Source organism: Lissotriton vulgaris, chromosome 2_2 (assembly GCF_964263255.1).
Source record: "Lissotriton vulgaris chromosome 2_2, aLisVul1.2, whole genome shotgun sequence".
In the NCBI taxonomy this organism is placed as follows: Eukaryota; Metazoa; Chordata; class Amphibia; order Caudata; family Salamandridae; genus Lissotriton; species Lissotriton vulgaris.
This window is the reverse complement of record NC_141688.1, coordinates 310,477,113-310,493,214: the sequence shown is the minus strand read 5'-3', so window position 1 is coordinate 310,493,214 and position 16,102 is coordinate 310,477,113.

Sequence of the window (16,102 nt, the reverse complement as noted above, 5' to 3'; positions counted from 1 at the left end):
AATCTCTGTTTCAAGGAGTCTGATGTGAATCACTCCGTTTCAAGGGGTCTGGTGTGAATCTCAGTTTCAAGGCGTCTGGTGTGAATCTCTCCGTTTCAAGGAGTCTGGTGTGAATCTCCCCGTTTCAAGGGGTCTGGTGTGAATCTCCCCGTTTCAAGGGGTCTGGTGTGAATCTCCCCGTTTCAAGGGGTCTGGTGTGAATCTCCCCGTTTCAAGGGGTCTGGTGTGAATCTCCCCGTTTCAAGGGGTCTGGTGTGAATCTCCCCGTATCAAGGGGTCTGGTGTGAATCACTCGGTTTCACGGGGTCTGGTGTGAATCTTTGTACCCGGGAGAGTGAACCAGCTTGCCAAGAGTTCTGGATAGTGAACAGTCTGTGGGGCTCTCCCTCAACGGGACACCTGCTGGGACCCCACGATAGCCTGCAGGGCAAGCACTCAGGCCTTGAGTGGCGAGGGGCACCCGTCTGGCCTCATCCAGTCACCAGCACCCACTGTCCTAGAGTGTTATGTGACCCCTCGGCTGGTCCCTGGAGCCAAGAGACAGGATGCTCCTCTTGCCTGCTCCTTATATGTCCCTTCAAGCTCCGCCCCTTGGGCGTGGCCCTTTAAAGCCTTCCAGGACTGGCCCTAGGGCACCGTCTGCCAGAGGCTCTCTGAGCATGCAGCACCCGCCCTGGAGAAACCCTCACAAGCATCCCTTGTAGGATAGGGTTGGGGTCTCAGACTAGGCATTACCAGACAGGAGTCTGTGCATGGCGTGCGCCTCCAGACCGGTCCCTTAGGCTTCCACTGGCCACGCGTCATCAGTGACCTCATGTTCCAGCCTTGGCCTCAAGTAGACAAAGGATTGTGGGAGCTGTAGTTCTGGTTTAACTCAAATTGAACATTTTAGCTGTGGACTACATTCCTCTGCAATTCCAATTTAGCTGCGGATCTAGATGAAGTAATACGATGCTGAATTTTAAACATAGCTTTGTTGACTTATTGTTTACATGCGTCACTTCTGTTATGTTTTGCTACAATTATGTATCTGATATTTGTGCTTTATTTCACTACATTCCTCTGCACTTCTAGCACACACTTGAAAACTGCCCGGTAACAGCTCACTGCCCCAGACAAGGCCTCTCCGAGGACATGTGGTCACGGGACCGCCTTCGTGGCCCTGTGCCTGGCCTCGGAAGCTGAACCCTTCGAAGCGCTGAGCCGCCAGGGCAGGGGCAGGGCAGGGGCAGGGCTGGGGCTCTGCTCGCTTCTACTCTCACTGAGTGTTCATTAACTTTCAGAATTAATCTCCCGTATCCGTGGTCCCATGTGAGGCGGGGTCATGTGATTCTGCCCCCCCCCCCCCCCTCCGGAAACGTTAATCCCTGAAGCACGGATGTAAGTTGGTGTCTAATTGGCTGCCTTTGAAGCGCTGCCAAAAGACACGTTGGCGCTAGCTGGAGAGTTGTGCCTGCCTCCAAGATCCATCTCTAGTGCCTCTTGGTGGTAACTTGACCCAGGCGCTAGCAGTGCTCGGATCCTGGTGCGAGCTGGCGGTGTGACCCGCCCCTGACGGCACCCTGGCATCTGCCCCTGGCAGGGATTCATGTTAAGTCAATCTACATAATTCTTATTTCGGAAAATCGATTCTTTAAAACTTACAGACTATAAAACAATCATTAGAATACAAAACTTCAAGATTGCGAAGACCATTTATAGTCTCTTAAAATCTGTCATAGAGAACGCCTGAAAAAGGTATAAGACTATTCTCATAACACAGCAAGAAGTAGCAAACGCGTTCATGTTTAGAAGAAGCAGCCAGGGCAGGGCACCGAAGTCTCCTGCGCTCGGATTGGAGACCTTTAGATTTCCTGACAAGCCCCGCCATGAACAAATACTTACTTAGAGCAAAAAACAGTGTAAATGGATGGGTTACCCGTCAAGAATCTCATTGCCTTGAGTATCTCCGAATGCCATAATACTTGCACAGTGGGTATATCCACGTCCCTCTTGGCTTTCCATGCACTGGACAGAAAAACAACGTGTATAGTTTATTTACAGACCGCGGCCTCAGAGTGCATAAAAGTGAGTAAACAACAAGACTATTAGAGCTCCGCAGTGGCGCGAAGGACTCCAGTTCCATTGAGCCGCAGCAACATTTGAAATATAAGGTTTTTGCTAATTGTTGGAGCGGGAGGTCAAGAAAGGTTTATAAGGAGGAGGACCCTTAGGACTTGGCCTGTCAGCCAATCAGGAGGCTACAATAAAGACTGGCATGGATATATTTCCAATAGGGTTGCCTTTAGCTGCAGCTCGGAAGTAACCCCCAGAGAGGCGGGTTCTGAGCAGACGGATCCAAGATCCAATCTTTGAACCCCTGGTGGGCGCGTTTGAACCACGGGAAGGTGAGGCCTGTGCCAAGGGCTGGCATACCAAGACTGCCACCCAGTACAGCCTCTGCTCTTCAGTGGTCCAAAGCTCACCGAATGTAAGAGGGGCCGCAGTCAAGCTCCTTCTCCCACTCTTTTTAAGTTGACATCATAAATCTTCAGTCTGAGGGGAGTGCTCGAGGGGAGCTGGAGAAGTGCGCAAACAAACTTGTTTTCACTTATGGAAAGAGCATCTAGATTAGCATATCCCCACATTCCCCCCTAACCATGTATGGGGGATTGGGGCTCCTGCAGCTGTGCCGCTGGTCAACTAATTCGCATAGGGAGCCTTTACAGAAAAGTCATAGCAAACAAGACGCCAGGGACTTTAACTGGACCTGTGGCCTTACCCTGTTCAACTGAGGTGATGGCTAGTCTAATCTCCTTGAGTGAAACATATGGATCTAAAGGAATGTGGTTAACCCCTTGAACGCTCATGACGAGCTCAGCTCATCATGAGCCACGGTGCTCGTGTGCTCATGACGAGCTGAGCTCGTCATGACCGCTGGAACGCTCGCACGCTGGGCAAATTCCCCTGCTGTGGGAACGTTCTACACAAACGGATGTGGTCATGGCGAGCTCAGCTTGTCATGAGCACCAGGGCGCTGTGCGCGCCCCCCGCCAACCAGCACAGAGGGAATGAGCCCCGCATGCAAGGGTGCATCACCAGACCCACCAGCACGCTTCCTCCCAGGCTGACCGAGCTCCTGGAGTGGTCCTCTTGTAAAGGCCTCTTAAAGCACACACCTCTTGCAAGACATTTTTTTAGTGCGGCTATCAATGCTTTTTTGGCATCACAGCACGCCTTTGTGTACCATAAATTACTTTCAGCCTTACATGTTTTAGCTACTGCTTTCTTTGTAGGAGGCTTCGTCAAAGTCAGTTTCAAGGCTAGAGTCAGTTGGGAGGGGGGGGGGGGCGTTGTCTGCGCGTGTGTCTGCGATAAAAACCTGTGGAGAGGCTGGGGCAGTGTCTTCTGGGAAAAATCTACAAAGGCTTTACATCCTTCTTGAAGGGTTCCTTGGTTCTTTAATACTGTGGGCCATATGACAGACCTACAGTTGTTCGCAATAGTGCAGCTATAGCTGGAGGAGCTGGGATAGGAGGGGTTTTAGGACCACAGCACAGTAGTTTAACACATAAGGGTTAATGGTCACTTCTCTTCCTAGTGTCTATATGGAAATCGTCCAACGTCTCCCACATAGAAGCCTGGATTAGAATTAAGGCTCCCTGTTTTCAGTTTTTACTGATTTTTACAGACAAATACAGACAGAAAACAATGTGTTTTCTGTTTGCATTTGTTTTTAAAAGTGGCTAAATACAGACAAGTGTGCTTCTTTTGAGTGACTCTCTGTGCTGTGTTTGATCAATTATAGGCCGGCAGCTGAGCATATGGAAAGCATGGGAAATTAAAAAAGAGGATGAAAATGAAATATATTTAAATAACGGCATAGGTCAACATACATTTATGGTATATATAATGCTAGTATTTACCAGTTAATGTATTGGTATATAATATTTGGCAGCTTAAATAGCTACAACAACACACACAACAAAGTATGGGTGCACTTCTGTCAGTTAAATAGATATGGAAATGTACAATTTTACAACTTCATTTATCCGCAAAATACATATTGATAAATACAGATAAAATGGCCAAAAAATAAATATACAGATGGATATGGCCCAAAAATAAATAGCAAAAAATAAAGAATAGAGAAAGGGTATTTTGTAAGGGAATACTACTAGTCCCCAAGAAATGGAATAATCAAACCTTTGGAGGAGTACACCCTGCAGACACTCAATGTCTCCGAAGTATAAACAGAGGTGCACAAAAAAGGCAAATTTCTCCTTTGTGTTTTTTTTTTTTTTTTTAAGAAGACCCCTCACTCACCAGCCTCGTTGGTGTCATGCTTCAATATTGAGGTCCCACCCGAATAGCCGAGTGCCATTCGGATGGGCTTCGACACCTGATCACAGTGGAGCGTTTTTTTTTGGTGAAAGTGAGTGAAACAAGCGGATTAAAAATTAGCAAGATTTAACTCCTTCAAGAATTAGTTTTTATTCTGGAGCAACTGGACAATATTAAAACATTTTAAGATGCCGTTCTTGGTTAAATTGACCTTCGGTATCTTGGTAGTGAAAAAGTGAGGCATGCAACCTGGCGTCTCTAATTTTTCCTTTCAACATTTGAAGAGAGGACACCTGACTGCGAGTACATGGTTAGGTCTAGCAGTGACCATGGGTAGGGTACACCTTAGCGCGTGTAGACCGCCCGGGTCACACCCACTGGTCCGGACGAAAACCTGGTACTTTCACCAACAGGTTGAAACATCTAGACAATTTTATTTCCCTTTTTTACTACCAAGATACCCAAGGTCAATTTAATCAAGAACGGCATCTTTACATTTTTTAACCTTGTCCAGTTGCTGGTGCTAAGCGGTGATCTGTGCCTGGCACAAACTAGAGATTCACGCCTGGTGCTAAGCTGTGATATGTGCCTGCACAAACTAGAGATTCACGTCTGGTGCTAAGCGGCGAGGTGCCTTCACAAACTAGAGATTCACGCCTGGTGCTAAGCGGTGATCTATGCCTAGCACAAACTAGAGATTCACGTCTGGTGCTAAGCGGTGACGTGCCTGCACAAACTAGAGATTCATATCTGGTGCTGCGCGGTGACGTGCCTGGCACAAACTAGAGATTCACGCCTGGTGCTAAGCGGTGATCTGTGCCTGGCACAAACTAGAGATTCACGCCTGGTGCTAAGCTGTGATATGTGCCTGCACAAACTAGAGATTCACGTCTGGTGCTAAGCGGCGAGGTGCCTTCACAAACTAGAGATTCACGCCTGGTGCTAAGCGGTGATCTATGCCTAGCACAAACTAGAGATTCACGTCTGGTGCTAAGCGGTGACGTGCCTGCACAAACTAGAGATTCACGCCTGGTGCTAAGCGGTGACGTGCCTGGCACAAACTAGAGATTCACGTCTGATGCTAAGCAGTGATCTGTACCTAGCACAAACTAGAGATTCACAAACTAGAGATTCACGTCTGGTGCTAAGCGGCGACGTGCCTTCACAAACTAGAGATTCACGTCTGGTGCTAAGCGGCGACGTGCCTTCACAAACTAGAGATTCACGCTTGGTGCTAAGCGGTGATCTATGCCTAGCACAAACTAGAGATTCACGCCTGGTGCTAAGCGGTGACGTGCCTGGCACAAACTAGAGATTCACGTCTGATGCTAAGCAGTGATCTGTACCTAGCACAAACTAGAGATTCACGTCTGATGCTAAGCAGTGATCTGTACCTAGCACAAACTAGAGATTCACGCCTGGTGCTAAGCAGCGACATGTGCCTGCACAAACTAGAGATTCACATCTGGTGCTAAGCAGTGACATGTGCCTGCACAAACTAGAGATTCACGTCTGGTGCTAAGCGGTGACATGTGCGTGACACAAACAAGAGATTCACACCTGGTGCTAAGCGGTGACATGCGCCTGCACAAACGAGAGATTCGCGTCTGGTGCTAAGGGGTGACATGTGCCTGCACAAACTAGAGATTCACGCCTGGTGCTATGCAGTGACATGTGCCTGCACAAACTAGAGATTCACGTCTGGTGCTGCGCGGTGATCTGTGCCTGGCACAAACTAGAGATTCAGGTCTGGTGCTAAGCGGTGATCTGTGCCTGCACAAACTAGAGATTCACGCCTGGTGCTAAGCGGTGATCTGTGCCTAGCACAAACTAGAGATTCACGCCTGGTGCTAAGCGGTGATCTGTGTCTAGCACTAACTAGAGATTCACGACTGGTGCTAAGCGGTGATCTGTGCCTAGCACAAACTAGAGATTCACGCCTGGTGCTAAGCGGTGATCTCTGCCTAGCACAAACTAGAGATTCACGCCTGGTGCTAAGCGGTGATCTGTGTCTAGCACAAACTAGAGATTCACGACTGGTGCTAAGCAGCGACATGTGCCTGGCACAAACTAGAGATTCACGTCTGGTGCTAAGCAGCGACATGTGCCTGCACAAACTAGAGATTCACGTCTGGTGCTAAGCAGCGACATGCACCTGCACAAACTAGAGATTCACGCCTGGTGCTAAGCGGTGATCTGTGTCTAGCACAAACTAGAGATTCACGACTGGTGCTAAGCGGCGACATGTGCCTGCACAAACTAGAGATTCAAGTCTGGTGCTAAGTGGTGATCTGTGCTTAGCACAAACTAGAGATTCACGTCTAGTGCTGCGCGGTAATCTGTGCCTGGCACAAACTACAGCTCTGTCTCTTATCCGAGGCCCACCCGGCGCGTGCACCCGTTTTACCGAAAACACAGATTAACACAAGCAGATTATTTTAGGGTTGGACTACATGTTTTGACTTTTTAGAATTCACAGATCTCTGTAGAGCGCACCTCCAATTTTTTTGAAAACTCCTTATGTTTAATGTAAAACATTTTGAGCTACGTAAATGTCCAGAGAAATCAGTAAAGTGCACTTTAAACATCTTTCTCACTAGTTTGGGGCCCTGAAAAACTGTGCGCGGGCACGAGTTTCACTACTCACTTCCATCCCGCACTGCCCACCCCCCAAGAGAGCATTCCCCCCCCCTACCCAGAAGCATTTGTAGGGAAATCTGTTTTTAATGAGTATTACATTTACATTTTGTGAATTCCAACTCGGATTACGCTCGTAAATCAAACCATTCGCTGAACAAAGTTCAGCCCAAGAGGCGCGAAGCTTTGGGAGGGGTAAAAACTGTGAACGGGCTGTTTATTGCACATAGGAGTGCTGAGAAGATCTGGTCGGGAGGGCACATTCCTCTGATGCAAAGAGCGCGTTTTATTCTACAAAAACAGAGCACGCGGCTAAACTAAGCGAGCGCGTGGATTTACTCACTATCATGGGTTTTGTATCCATCAATGTGTTAAAATGTACGCGCCCTGCATCATAGACTTCAATAAAAATTCAAAATGGAGGCTCAGCTTGTGGACCTCCCTCTCATCATCAGCCTCAAAAACAGTAAATACACAATTCCAGCTATTTCTGAGGGTGGTGGTTTCAATAGAAAGGTAACAAGCACTGGGAATGCCGATTGGTCTGGCTTGAAAGGAATGTTGCATGCTAATGTGAAGCATTACAATGAGATCGTGTGGGAATAAATATGTATTTGTGTGAAAGCAAAGAACTGTAGATTAATATCGGAGAAGGTTAAAAGGTCAGGTGACAGTTGCACTGTCAAGCCAGACTTAAAACTCCATGTAGATTAATGCCTGCCCTCCTCCCATCTGTGCTGCTGCCAGGGGAAAACAACATAAATTATCAAGTTATCTAAGACATTTTAATAGCATTCCAATGTCATGTGAGATTTGAAAGTTCAAGTTGAGGCAGCTGGATAAATAAACAAAATGATCACAGCTGGACCGCGCGCAGCGCCAGGAACCCTGGATTACTCATCAACCGCCACTACAACAGCGCAGAGCGGACTGCCTTGGACCCACCACTACAACAGCGCAGAGCTCGCTGCCTTGGACCCCGCTACTACAACAGCGCAGAGCGGACTGCCTTGGAACCACCACTACAACAGCGCAGAGCTCGCCGCCTTGGACCCCGCTACTACAACAGCGCAGAGCTCGCCGTCTTGGACCCACCGCTACAACAGCGCAGAGCGGACTGCCTGGGACCCGCCACTACAACAGCGCAGAGCGGACTGCCTTGGACCCACCACTACAACAGCGCAGAGCGGACTGCCTTGGACCCACCACTACAACAGCGCAGAGCGGACTGCCTTGGACCCACCACTACAACAGCGCAGAGCGGACTGCTTTGGACCCGCCACTACAGCAGCGCAGAGCTCGCTGCCTTAGACCCACCACTACAGCAGCGCAGAGCGGACTGCCTTGGACCCACCACTACAACAGCGCAGAGCGGACTGCCTGGGACCCGCCACTACAACAGCGCAGAGCGGACTGCCTTGGACCCACCACTACAACAGCGCAGAGCACGCTGCCTTGGACCCACCACTACAGCAGCGCCAGCCACGGCCCGTGGAGGGAGTTTCGGTGGGGCGGAGAGGCGGGCGGGGGAGGGGCAGGGTGGGGGTTGCTAAAAACTGGAGTATGGATAATTGAAGGTAAGTAAACAATTTAATTAATAAAACAGGGCGCGCTACGGAATTCGTTTTATTAATTAAATGGTTAACGTACCTTCAATTATCCATACTCCAGTTTTTAGCACCCCCCTGCCTCTCTGGCCCACTGAAACTCCCTCCACGGGCCGTGGCTGAGCAGCGCAGAGCTCACTGTCTTGGACCCCGCTACTACAGCAGCGCCGAGCTCGCTGCCTTGGACCCCGCTACTACAGCAGCGCAGAGCTCGCTGCCTTGGACCCCGGTACTACAGCAGCGCAGAGCTCACTGCCTTGGACCGACGCTACTACAGCAGCGTCGAGTTCGCTGCCTTGGACCCAACCACTACAACAGCACTGAACTGACTGCCTTGGACCCCGCTACAACAACAGCACGGAGCTCACTACCTTGGACCACACTACTACAGCAGCGCCGAGCTCACTGATTGGACTCCAGACTCCGCAAGAACAACTGCTGCCGCACCGCACCTCTCCACGCTCAACAGTTGGACCCTTTTCCTACCACTACTGTTTCTTCTCATGCAACACCGGAGCATCCGCACACGCCACCACCACGCTGACAACAACGCGTCAGAACAACTCCACTGCCTCCTGCCCAACAACCAATCGCTTTGCAATCATGCAACCGAGATCTGGGACACTATCATCTCCTTCATCCCCGACACCTGGCTTAGCTCAGCATCCGCACACATTAAGACACCCACATCCAACGTATACAAGATAGCACACCGGAACCGCATCAACAAACACAGATGTAGGATCATCCCCAAACAATCCTTCCACTGCACCACTGCCGCTGACGACACCCCGATCATGGAACACCTCATCTTCCTGCTCAGTACAGATGCCAAAACCATCATAAGAGGCACCCTTGCCTAAAAATCTCCGGGAACATGCCCCGGCTTCTGCGACAACATTTCTGATTTCATTGCACCACTTGCCACCGATACCAAACACTACATCTTCCCCTACACCTCAATTTTCACCTCAACTACCCCAACATGGCCCACCTATTCGAAAGCATGAATAACATCGCTCCACTAAAATAGTCATTAACATCACTTATGTCACACAACACACGCTCGACCCAGTCTTTACTGCCAGCAACAGAGTCAAGTACAGCCATATCACCAAGGTCAATTGAACGGACCAGTCAATCGTCCACTTCACCACCACAGCAACACCACCACAGCAGCCCCCAACCCTGCCAACAAGGCTCCCAGCACCTTACACCACTGCTGGAATAAAGTATCCTACAGCCAAAAGACCGACTTCCTCAACGCCCACCCTGACACCACAACCAACCTGGAACTGACTGTCAAGAACTTCACCGCCTGGATCACTGACTGCGCCAACCAAGTCGCCCCCATCAAACCCACCAAACTCAAGATATCCACCAAACCTCCCAGCTGGTACACCTTGGATCATAGAATCAGGAAACGCAACTGTTTGCAGCTAGAAATAAAGTGGCGAACAAGCAAGGAACCCACAGACCAGGCCACCTTCAAGACATCACTCAACAACTACCAAAACTCCTGAAAGAAACAAAAAAGAAGGCTCTAGTCGACCGCAGTGAAGCCAGCACTAACCACAGCAAAGAACTCTTCTGCCTCTTCAAGAAGTTCTCCAACCTCTCAGCAAGTGAAAACACCATCACCTCTTGTTAAGAAGTTTGTGACACCCAGTCTGACTTTTCCACGACAAGATCTCCATCTAAAAACACTTCGAGTCCCAACCCACCGCCTCCGACACAGACAACCTCTGCCTCCTTACTCCCAGAGATGTTAACTCCCACCACTGATTCAACACGTGGAACCAGCTCACCACTCAGAGGACCATTACCTTCATGCCCCGCGTCAACTACTTAGGAGCACCCACAGACCCCTGTCCCCACCAGATGCCCAACCTCCGAAACATGGACATCAGAAATAAACTCACTGCCTTCAACACATCCATCACCTCGGACGCCTTCCCAGAAGAATGGAAGCAATCGGACCTCTAACCCCTCCTCAAGAAACCTTCAGCTGACCCCAACAAGCTCGAGAATTCCCTGCCCATCTCTCTGCTCCCCTTTCCCACCAAAGTCTTTGAGAAGGCCATCGACCACCAACTCTTTAGTGCTGCTACAGACACAGGCAGCAGGGTTCAGTGCTGCTACAGACACAGGCAACAGGGTTCAGTGCTGCTAGAGACACAGGCAACAGGGTTCAGTGCTGCTAGAGACACAGGCAGCAAGCCCCTGCGCTGCCTGTGATATACGTTACGGCCCCAGTCGCACACACTGCAAGTGCTGGGGCTCCCACTGGTACAGGCTGCAGATGTCACTGCTCCTAGAGACACAGGCAGCAGGGCTCAGTGGTCCTAGAGACACAGGCAGCATGCTCCAGCGCTGCCTATTATACAAGTTACAGGCCCCTGTCGCACACACTGCAGGTGCCAGGGTTCCCACTGACACAGGCTGCAAATGTCACTGCTCCTAGAGACACAGGCAGCAGGGCTCAGTGCTGCTAGAGACACAGGCAGCAGGGCTCAGTGCTGCTAGAGACACAGGCAGCAGGGCTCAGTGCTGCTAGAGACACAGGCAGCAGGGTTCAGTGCTGCTAGAGACACAGGCAGCAGGGTTCAGTGCTGCTAGAGACACAGGCAGCAGGGTTTAGTCCTGCTAGAGACACAGGCAGCAAGCTCCAGCGCTGCCTGTGATCCAAGTTACAGCCCCTGTCGCACACACTGCAGGTGCCGGGGCTCCCACTGACACAGGCTGCAAATGTCACTGCTCCTAGAGACACAGGCAGCAGGGCTCAGTGCTGCTAGAGACACAGGCAGCAGGGCTCAGTGCTGCTAGAGACACAGGCAGCAGGGTTCAGTGCTCCTAGAGACACAGGTAGCAGGGTTCAGTGCTGCTAGAGACACAGGCAGCAAGCTCCAGCGCTGCCTGTGATACAAGTTACAGGCCCCTGTCGCACACACTGCAGGTACCAGAGCTCCTACTGGTACAGGCTGCAGATGTCAATGCTCCCGGTGACACAGGCAGCAGGGCTCAGTGCTGCTAGAGACACAGGCAGCAGGGCTCAGCGCTGCTAGAGACACAGGCAGCAGGGCTCAGCGCTGCTAGAGACACAGGCAGCAGGGCTCAGCGCTGCTAGAGACACAGGCAGCAGGGCTCAGCGCTGCTAGAGACACAGGCAGCAGGGCTCAGCGCTGCTAGAGACACAGGCAGCAGGGCTCAGCGCTGCTAGAGACACAGGCAGCAGGGCTCAGCGCTGCTAGAGACACAGGCAGCAGGGCTCAGTGCTGCTAGAGACACAGGCAGCAGGGCTCAGTACTGCTAGAGACACAGGCAGCAGGGCTCAGTGCTGCTAGAGACACAGGCAGCAGGGCTCAGTGCTGCTAGAGACACAGGCAGCAGGGCTCAGTGCTGCTAGAGACACAGGCAGCAGGGCTCAGTGCTGCTAGAGACACAGGCAGCAGGGTTCAGTGCTGCTAGAGACACAGGCAGCAGGGTTCAGTGCTGCTAGAGACACAGGCAGCAGGGTTCAGTGCTGCTAGAGACACAGGCAGCAGGGTTTAGTCCTGCTAGAGACACAGGCAGCAAGCTCCAGCGCTGCCTGTGATCCAAGTTACAGCCCCTGTCTCACACACTGCAGGTGCCGGGGCTCCCACTGACACAGGCTGCAAATGTCACTGCTCCTAGAGACACAGGCAGCAGGGCTCAGTGCTGCTAGAGACACAGACAGCAGGGCTCAGTGCTGCTAGAGACACAGGCAGCAGAGCTCAGTGCTGCTAGAGACACAGGCAGCAGGGCTCAGTGCTGCTAGAGACACAGGCAGCAGGGCTCAGTGCTGCTAGAGACACAGGCAGCAGGGCTCAGTGCTGCTAGAGACACAGGCAGCAGGGCTCAGTGCTGCTAGAGACACAGGCAGCAGGGCTCAGTGCTGCTAGAGACACAGGCAGCAGGGCTCAGTGCTGCTAGAGACACAGGCAGCAGGGCTCAGTGCTGCTAGAGACACAGGCAGCAGGGCTCAGTGCTGCTAGAGACACAGGCAGCAGGGCTCAGTGCTGCTAGAGACACAGGCAGCAGGGCTCAGTGCTGCTAGAGACACAGGCAGCAGGGTTCAGTGCTCCTAGAGACACAGGTAGCAGGGTTCAGTGCTGCTAGAGACACAGGCAGCAAGCTCCAGCGCTGCCTGTGATACAAGTTACAGGCCCCTGTCGCACACACTGCAGGTACCAGAGCTCCTACTGGTACAGGCTGCAGATGTCAATGCTCCCGGTGACACAGGCAGCAGGGCTCAGTGCTGCTAGAGACACAGGCAGCAGGGCTCAGTGCTGCTAGAGATACAGGCAGCAGGGCTCAGCGCTGCTAGAGACACAGGCAGCAGGGCTCAGCGCTGCTAGAGACACAGGCAGCAGGGCTCAGCGCTGCTAGAGACACAGGCAGCAGGGCTCAGTGCTGCTAGAGACACAGGCAGCAGGGCTCAGTGCTGCTAGAGACACAGGCAGCAGGGCTCAGTGCTGCTAGAGACACAGGCAGCAGGGCTCAGTGCTGCTAGAGACACAGGCAGCAGGGCTCAGTGCTGCTAGAGACACAGGCAGCAGGGTTCAGTGCTGCTAGAGACACAGGCAGCAGGGTTTAGTCCTGCTAGAGACACAGGCAGCAAGCTCCAGCGCTGCCTGTGATCCAAGTTACAGCCCCTGTCGCACACACTGCAGGTGCCGGGGCTCCCACTGACACAGGCTGCAAATGTCACTGCTCCTAGAGACACAGGCAGCAGGGCTCAGTGCTGCTAGAGACACAGGCAGCATGGCTCAGTGCTGCTAGAGACACAGGCAGCAGGGTTCAGTGCTCCTAGAGACACAGGTAGCAGGGTTCAGTGCTGCTAGAGACACAGGCAGCAAGCTCCAGCGCTGCCTGTGATACAAGTTACAGGCCCCTGTCGCACACACTGCAGGTACCAGAGCTCCTACTGGTACAGGCTGCAGATGTCAATGCTCCCGGTGACACAGGCAGCAGGGCTTAGTGCTGCTAGAGACACAGGCAGCAGGGCTCAGTGCTGCTAGAGATACAGGCAGCAGGGCTCAGCGCTGCTAGAGACACAGGCAGCAGGGCTCAGCGCTGCTAGAGACACAGGCAGCAGGGCTCAGCGCTGCTAGAGACACAGGCAGCAGGGCTCAGTGCTGCTAGAGACACAGGCAGCAGGGCTCAGTGCTGCTAGAGACACAGGCAGCAGGGCTCAGTGCTGCTAGAGACACAGGCAGCAGGGCTCAGTGCTGCTAGAGACACAGGCAGCAGGGCTCAGTGCTGCTAGAGACACAGGCAGCAGGGTTCAGTGCTGCTAGAGACACAGGCAGCAGGGTTTAGTCCTGCTAGAGACACAGGCAGCAAGCTCCAGCGCTGCCTGTGATCCAAGTTACAGCCCCTGTCGCACACACTGCAGGTGCCGGGGCTCCCACTGACACAGGCTGCAAATGTCACTGCTCCTAGAGACACAGGCAGCAGGGCTCAGTGCTGCTAGAGACACAGGCAGCATGGCTCAGTGCTGCTAGAGACACAGGCAGCAGGGCTCAGTGCTGCTAGAGACACAGGCAGCAGGGCTCAGTGCTGCTAGAGACACAGGCAGCAGGGCTCAGTGCTGCTAGAGACACAGGCAGCAGGGCTCAGTGCTGCTAGAGACACAGGCAGCAGGGTTCAGTTCTCCTAGAGACACAGGTAGCAGGGTTCAGTGCTGCTAGAGACACAGGCAGCAAGCTCCAGCGCTGCCTGTGATACAAGTTACAGGCCCCTGTCGCACACACTGCAGGTACCAGAGCTCCGACTGGTACAGGCTGCAGATGTCAATGCTCCCGGTGACACAGGCAGCAGGGCTCAGTGCTGCTAGAGACACAGGCAGCAGGGCTCAGTGCTGCTAGAGACACAGGCAGCAGGGCTCAGCGCTGCTAGAGACACAGGCAGCAGGGCTCAGCGCTGCTAGAGACACAGGCAGCAGGGCTCAGCGCTGCTAGAGACACAGGCAGCAGGGCTCAGCGCTGCTAGAGACACAGGCAGCAGGGCTCAGCGCTGCTAGAGACACAGGCAGCAGGGCTCAGCGCTGCTAGAGACACAGGCAGCAGGGCTCAGTGCTGCTAGAGACACAGGCAGCAGGGCTCAGTGCTGCTAGAGACACAGGCAGCAGGGCTCAGTGCTGCTAGAGACACAGGCAGCAGGGCTCAGCGCTGCTAGAGACACAGGCAGCAGGGCTCAGCGCTGCTAGAGACACAGGCAGCAGGGCGCAGTGCTGCTAGAGACACAGGCAGCAGGGCGCAGTGCTGCTAAAGACACAGGCAGCAGGGCTCAGTGCTGCTAGAGACACAGGCAGCAGGGCTCAGTGCTGCTAGAGACACAGGCAGCAGGGCTCAGTGCTGCTAGAGACACAGGCAGCAGGGCTCAGTGCTGCTAGAGACACAGGCAGCAGGGCTCAATGCTGCTAGAGACACAGGCAGCAGGGCTCAGTGCTGCTAGAGACACAGGCCGCAGGGTTCAGTGCTGCTAGAGACACAGGCAGCAAGCTCCAGCACTGCCTGTGATACAAGTTACGGCCCCAGTCGCACACACTGCACGTACCAGAGCTCCCACTGGTACAGGCTGCAGATGTCACTGCTCCCGGTGACACTGCCAGCAAGACCCTGGTCTGTCTCAGTTATAGGCTACTGGTCCCAGGGACACAGCAGGTGTTGGCATTCCGATTAACACAGGGGAGCTGACATGTTTTCATACCTCGCTGCTTTAAGTAACACGAACTGCAGATGCCCTCGCCTGAAGTAACACAGAATTTCTTCACCTGGTGTTACCCTTAGATGCACACAATGTGAGCTCCCGAAGGCACTGCCTACGGGTCTCAGTGCTACAATGAACAACAGACAACAGGTCCCAGGACTCAGAGGCCCTCCCACCATGTCCTGGTAACAGACTGCAGATCCTGGGGCCCACGTGACTCCTCATACAGTTACCACTGATCCAGAATGTAGGCTGCATTCTAATGACCCTAGTGCCTGGAAGTCACAGTGAGCACAGGGACACATAGGGCTCCAGTAATCGCGGCGAGCGTTCTCAGTGCGGGTTCTCGCTCTGTCTCCTGGCGGTAACTCCAACGACATCACCCCCTCCCAAGCCCTCTGCGACTCCCTAGCTTCCTTCTTCCACAACAAAATCGCAGACATCCACAACAGCTTCGACAACCGACCCGGAGACCAACCCACCCAACCCCCTGCAGGACCCCCACCCCCCCTGAACATCATCAATGACTGGAAGTCACTCTCCACTGAGGACACCATCCGTCTGATGAACTCTATCCACTCAGGATCCCCCACAGACCCATGCCCTCACCACATCTTTAACAAAGCAGACTCCATTATTGCACTGCACCTCCGAGACGTCATCAACTGCTCCCTCAACTCCGCAACATTCCCGGAAAGCTGGAAACATGCGGAACTCAGCGCCCTCCTGAAGAAACCCACAGCTGACCCCACCGAACTCAAAAACTACCGCCCTATCTCACTCCTTCCATTCCCGGCCAA